Below are 6,746 nucleotides of genomic sequence, written 5' to 3'. Positions count from 1 at the left end.
TGTGAGAACTGAAGAGTATTTAGTCCATTTACAGTTAATTTAATTACTGATATAATTGGGTTTACATCTTCTATAGTTATTTTTGCTTTCAATTTGTCTCTCTATTCTGTTTCTATTCCTCACCTTTCTTGCTTCCTTTCAATTAAGTTAATAGTTTTATGATCCCATTTAACTTGTAGTTATTAGGTCTTTTAATGTTCTTTCACTGATTACCAAAAATATTACACCATGCATTTAGATTACTAGAGTCAAACATAAATTAGTACTTATAATATTTTATGGACATCACAGCATCTAATTTAGCCATGCCTTAAGTAATATGTTTGTGTTGTCATATATTTAAATTCTATACAGATTGCAAATCCTCTGAGATATTATTATTTTATACAATCAATATTCTTTTGTATTTACCCATATCTACCTTTTGCATTGGTATTCATCTGTTCCTGCGTCTTTAAACAGTTAACCTGCAACATTTTCCATCTTCCAAAAGAATGGTATTTACTTGGAGGTCTGCTGGGGGTGAATTTTTCGGCTACCTTGGGCAAATATCTTTATTCCCCCCTTAATACTTTAAGAATACTTTTACTGGATATAGAATTCTAGATTGGGTAGTTGTTTTCTTTCAGATCATTGAATATGTCTTTTCACTTTCTTTTGGCTTTCACTGTAACAATAAGACTATTAGATAACTTCTCAGTATAAGTTGTTTCTTTGTGCTTTATTCTGCATATATTCTTCTGAAATTCTTCTGTCTAGTTTAATAGCAAATAAACTCCAGTAAGTTCTTAATTTCAGCAATTATATTTTCAGTTCCAGAGTCCATTGGATTATTTGTTTATATTCTCCTGTTTATGCTGAAATGCTTGAACTTGTCTTTTATTTTTTGATCATATTAATCATAGTCATGCTAAAGTCCATCCTTTATCAGGATCCTCTGTAGGTGCCTGTTTCTTTCATCTGCCATTTCTGCAATTTTGTTTGTGTTAGAAAGGTAAGGGCACTAATCCTAGGTCATCTTAATCTATTCAGTACTAAAATAATTGTAAGACAACCTTCAGGCATTGAGAAGGTTGGTCTTTTTGTCATTCATTCTAATTCCCAAGGTTATTCTTCAAGATTCTAATTCAGAGCATGATTTATAAGGACCTCCTCCTTGATGGGGTCTGAACTCCATGAGTATGTTGAAATCTCTGCTCAACTTCTTAGCCCCTTCAGGTGGAAGTGACCCCAATGTTGGGCTCATCTTCTGCTGGATTTCAGCCCCATTATTCTTCACTGTCTTATAGGCTCTCTGATGTATTCAAAGAGGCATTTATATATACTTCAGCTCTTCTAGTTTTCTCAGTAATAGCGTTGATACTAATGACCAGTCTGCCATTACCAAAAGGACAATTCCAAGCTGTCAAGCTTCCTTGACAGCTGAAAAGGAAGGATATATGAGGGCAGAGTTGTTTTTGTTATTACTTTTAAGGTGTAAGATACCAGTTTAAGTGTGAATGCTGCTGAGAGTAGAGTCAGGAGAAAAAAGGAGAAAAAAGCTGAAGATACAGAAAAAGAGGAATTACTGGTGGAATCACTTACCTTACAATCCACCTACGCTAAAATTGGGTATATCTAGCTTATAGGTACCAACAGAGAAACTGAACTTTATGAAGGATAAGACTGAATGTTCAACCAGGTTTTTCAGAAAAAGGAAGCATTCTCTGTACATTGTAGCAGAACAAGCCAGTTTTTGTTCTGTTCTGGGGATCTATGTATGCAAGGACCCAAACGTGGGTGTATGTGGGGGGAAAAGGACTGAGAGACACTTCACACACTGGGCTCTACAGATCTCAAAGAAGAAAGCAGTGTTATGCTTTAAATACTTGTCTCTATTTCAGGAATTGTGATTGTCACAGCGTATTTACTTTGCTATGTTGGAGGAGGAGTCCAAGGGACTGAGTAGCACACAATAGCGTGAGAGACTTCATTTTGAACAAAGAGTAAAATTTGGGGCATGAAATAAGATTAAATATTTGTGTCATGTGTCTTGAATTTCTTTTGTAAATGAGACCTGTTAATCTTTGATTTCCTTTTACGAAAGGAGAGTGAATGATATTCCCTTCCAAAATTGCCACGATGTTGACAATGCACTTTTAAAGGCGGTTAAGCTCTAAAGCTAGAGGCGGGGTGAAGTAAAACAGAGTACGGGCCTTGAAGGTCAGTCTGGCTCTACAGCCCACAATCTCAGAATAATTTTATACTATGACTTTTCGTAAAGTAAGAGTTATCGGAAAAGGGATTTGCCCTAGAATTGACCTAAGAAGCAGAGGAAAACCAGGCCCACAGAATGGGCTCGAACAGACAGTAGAAGGAAACAATACAGTTGATTCCTGATGGCACCTTATGGTCTTGCTTATTACCAAAATGGTTCTTTGCCTGCAGCTATCCAGGAGACCTTATGGAAGAGACGGAATGGTGGAGCTCTGAGGAGAGATCTGTCAAGAGATTCGGCTATGTTATAAAATCATTTGCATATGGAGTTGGCACTATATGTCATGAGGTCGCATAGGAAGAATGTAGATTACAAGAGAAGAGAGCTGAGGTCAAAGACATTGGGATGAGGACAGAGCCAGTCAGAAGTCTGGCATGGGGAGGATGATCCAGCATTAGAGGCTGAATAGGAACAGCCAACAAGGCAAAAAGAAAACCAAAAGGAGTTTCATGTTTCCAGAGCCCAGACATGAATGTGTTTCAAAAGGGTAGGCGCAGTCAGTGGAGTTAAATGCTGCTGTGAAGCAACTACCTGCCAGATACAAGCCTCTAAGTGGGAGAGTGGACCTCCTTTGCTATGACTGGCCTTCTCTGGCCTGGCCTTGCCTCTATCTTTGAATTCACTTTTTCCCAATCTAAAGGCATATTTGTCTATTACATCCTGAGGGAGGGGAGAGAAAACCTTCCTGAAGACACATTTATTGTGACTAACTTTCTCTCATCACCTTTTCTAAGGCAAATTCTTGGGAAGAGTTATCTAACCCTACCTTCCTTCATTTTCTTTCCTAACTCACTTCCATCAGGTGTCTGTTTCTGCTATACATGTGGACATTGAAATTATGATCATATCTAGATTATCCAGGAAGAGAGTATAGGATGAGAAAAGCAGTGGGCCAACATTTAATGGGACATGATAATGTCTACCTGATAAAGCTCTTATGTGGATTAAATTAAGTATCATATATAAATCAATAATTACAGGGCCTGGCACATAGTTTCAACTACTAGATTCCATCCCCTCGACCCATTTTACCTTAATCTAAGTAATTTGCCTGTGGTCATGTAGCTCATATGTGATTCAAACTCGTGTCTTCTTGGCTAAAAAGCATATTTCTCTCTTTCCACTACTCCAAACTTCCTTCCCAGTGCTTCAGTCCCCAGTTTTGTGCCTAACTGCAAACTACCTGCCCCCTGGAAACCACAGTCCCTGATGCATTTCCCAGGTTCACACCTCAAACCTCATCCAGCTAATCTAAAAGAGAGGTGAACATAAGAACTATTAAGATTCGTGAGCGTCGTTCTGATTTCACAGGAATGGAACAAATAAATACCTCATCAATGGAAGAATGCTTGTGGCATTCAGAAAGCAGGGAATGAGTCAATATATGTGGTCAATATAACAGAGGGTTTCCAAGTTTCCTATAAAATCTTGAGTAAGTTCAGCTCCAAATTTCAATACCTCATTGGAACCTTACTTTGTAATTTAAGTGATTCCCAGTAGGTGGCGTAGCTTACTCACAAATGGTTTCTCAGAGCCCACCTGGGAGAGCAATTTGAATCATAAAATTCTTGTTAATGCAGGAAGAGACAAATAATTTAGACCAACTTCCTCCTTTTCCAAAATATGAAAACGAGGATTAAAGATTATATAATTTATAAGAGAAGACCCAGCATTTAAACCAGGTCGTTGATATTTACCTGGAATCCTATTTATACTAGTTACCAGTCTCAACCTTTGGGTAATGTCCCCTAGGAAGGCCATGCAATGGCAGTAAGCAATATGACCACAGTCTTAGGATGATAACCCGTTGGGCCTATTTATCCAGTATTAAGAAATCTCAATACGAAAGGACATTTAAAATGGGAAGAAATCCACCCCTTCCCTTTCACCTTCCTGATCTTCTCCTACCACCTTCTGCTTTCTCCTACAGCAAAATCCCACTTGCCAGGTATATGTTCAGATTATAAATTAGAAGAAAGCCAGCTTCCCAAAGCAGCTTCCTTCCCAGGCTGCCCGAGTATCTGGAATTCCCAGGGACACAGACAAGGCCATCATGCCATGTCCACTTCTAAAAGATATTCCTGGGGGAAGTTCATATCCATTTGTTATTGGCAAAATAGTTATTGAAAACTTACTGTATGTCAGAGACAGAGCTGTAAAACTAATAAACCAGGCCAACAGCTCTCACGGAGTTTTGCTTTACTGTGTGAAGAGACAGAAAATAAACAAGATAATTTCAGGAACTAATAAGTATCTGGATTTGAGAGTGGCTGGGAGGAAGGGTAGGGTTGGGAGGCTATTTTTAAGTAATCATCAAGGATGCTTGTCTGGGAAGATGACATTTAAGATAAAACAAAGTTCTGGGGGAATGATTTCAGTAGAGGAAACAGCTAGTTACAAAGGACCTGAGGGGGGAGCATCAAGCTGTTTTCAATCATTATAATCTCAATAAGCATTAGGTAGTTTATCCCGTGGGTTCTTAAGTGCTTGCTACCCGGTATAAAGAAAAATACTGAAGGCACTGAGGTTTAAATGAGGGAAAGGAGAGGGATCATCCTGGAACATGTCAGGCGTGTCTCCTTTCCCTAGTGTGGAGGTCGTGGGGACAGCTGAGTCCAGCAGTGTGGCCCTGCTCTGTGGGGAAGTGCCAGGACAGGAGGCGGGCATCACAAGGAGAAGAGACTCACTAAAGGGATAAACGGAGGGCACCAAATCCAAACTGCAAGTACTTAAAAGAGATTTTAAAATAGCCTGCTTATCTCCACCTCAGTGTTTCCCGAAATGTGGTCTGGGAACCACAAGTTAGAATCACTCACACATTTATCAGATACCCCTGGGCATCATACCTGGTCTTCCAAATCTGAATTTATGAGATAGGGCTCAGGAATATGGCTTATAATAAGTACACACACACACACACACACACACACACACACACACAGAGTAAATGTTACATACACTAAAGTTGAGAACTGATGCTCTAGAGAATTTGCATTTTCCCAGCTCTTCAAATAGTATGGCCTTCAACTTTCTCCTAGCACAGGCTCAGTTCTTCAAAGTAGGAAGAGACTAAAACACCTCTGAGACAAAAAGGGAAGATTAATGCATGGCCCAGAACCCTGTGAAACATTAGGGAGTTTTAAAGAGACCTTTAATAGTTCCGTTTATTAACAAGACATAGGTCTTTGATAATTCGTGATTTTTTAAATCTATAATATACAAAGGAGCACTTTTCTTTATGGATTTGAGTAAACAAAAGCTTTCTTCAAGGGTTTAGTATTAGTTTTCCTGTGGATGGTGTAATTTTGTGGGCAATAATGTGCTCTCTGTAAACCTCAAGAGCATTGAACTCTCACCTCATCCTGTTCTCAGGGACACAGTGGGAAGAAAGTTCCTTTAGTCAAACTGTGGGCTGGAAGGATGTGATTTCAACTCCTGCAGCACACAACAATGAGGACACAGCAAGTGCATTTGGAATGGTGAAGAAATGGATATGTTCCTCATGTCCACTGGTATCTTTGTATTCAATTTACAAAACTATGGCCAAAAAAGCAAGAGTAAATCTGGACTTCTTACCCACTCACCTCCCATCTGCCATTAGGTATTGAGGTTTTTTGTTTGTTTGTTCATTTGTTTGTTTTTACTAATCCTTCCACTGACCTAACCCCAATAAACCAGCAAAAAGCAAGATTATCTGGTTGCCTGATTCAGCCCAATACATTTAATGCTTGATTTCTTTTTTATTTTTCATCATCAAAAATTTGAAGAGAAAGCACATGACTTCTCTCTTCCACAGATTTTTCTAGCAGGCCATAATGCCTAACAGTAGCAGCAGCAGCAGTAGTTGTAGCAGCGGGGCCTTTGGGAACAACAACCCTTGCTTAAAGACAGTTCAACCACTATTCACACTCTTCAAATGTTTTAACCAAAATGTCAGAGGCTTCATCAGGGTGGAAATTATTTGATGGCTCCATAATACATTATTTTTCCTTGACATACACTTAATCTCCTTATTCCAGTAAAATGTGCTAAATTGGCAAAAGGAGAATCAGTCAAATTTGGTGTTTTTGTTCTTCACAAGGAATTTTGGGGGTATAAGAATAGAAAATTAAGACAAATTATTCATGAAGTACATATGCCATTTGTATTTTTCCCTTTGGGATACATTTGTCATCATCATGTACATGGAAGGTATTTGCTTACAGATCTGCCCTTTCACCTCAAAACTAAGGTAAGGTTTCCATTTAAACTGCGTCATGCTTGTCCTAAATATTGCATAGTGGCACAGACCTGCCATCTCCTGTTTCCTTGGGCCAAACACGATGACAAAGCAAACTAGACTATGGTCCCCAAATCTCTTTGTACTCACTGCCATTTTGAGTGGTGGTCAGAAGTATTTGTTACATTGCAAGGAATTGTAACAGTGAATCAGTTGCGTAGAATTCTACCCAAGGAATTCTAAAATAAAAAGCTTACATGTGAGTGCCTG

The sequence above is a fragment of the Globicephala melas genome, chromosome 3 (genome assembly GCF_963455315.2).
Source record: "Globicephala melas chromosome 3, mGloMel1.2, whole genome shotgun sequence".
In the NCBI taxonomy this organism is placed as follows: domain Eukaryota; kingdom Metazoa; phylum Chordata; class Mammalia; order Artiodactyla; family Delphinidae; genus Globicephala; species Globicephala melas.
The sequence above is the reverse complement of the archived record's forward strand: the minus strand, read 5'-3'. Positions refer to the sequence as shown.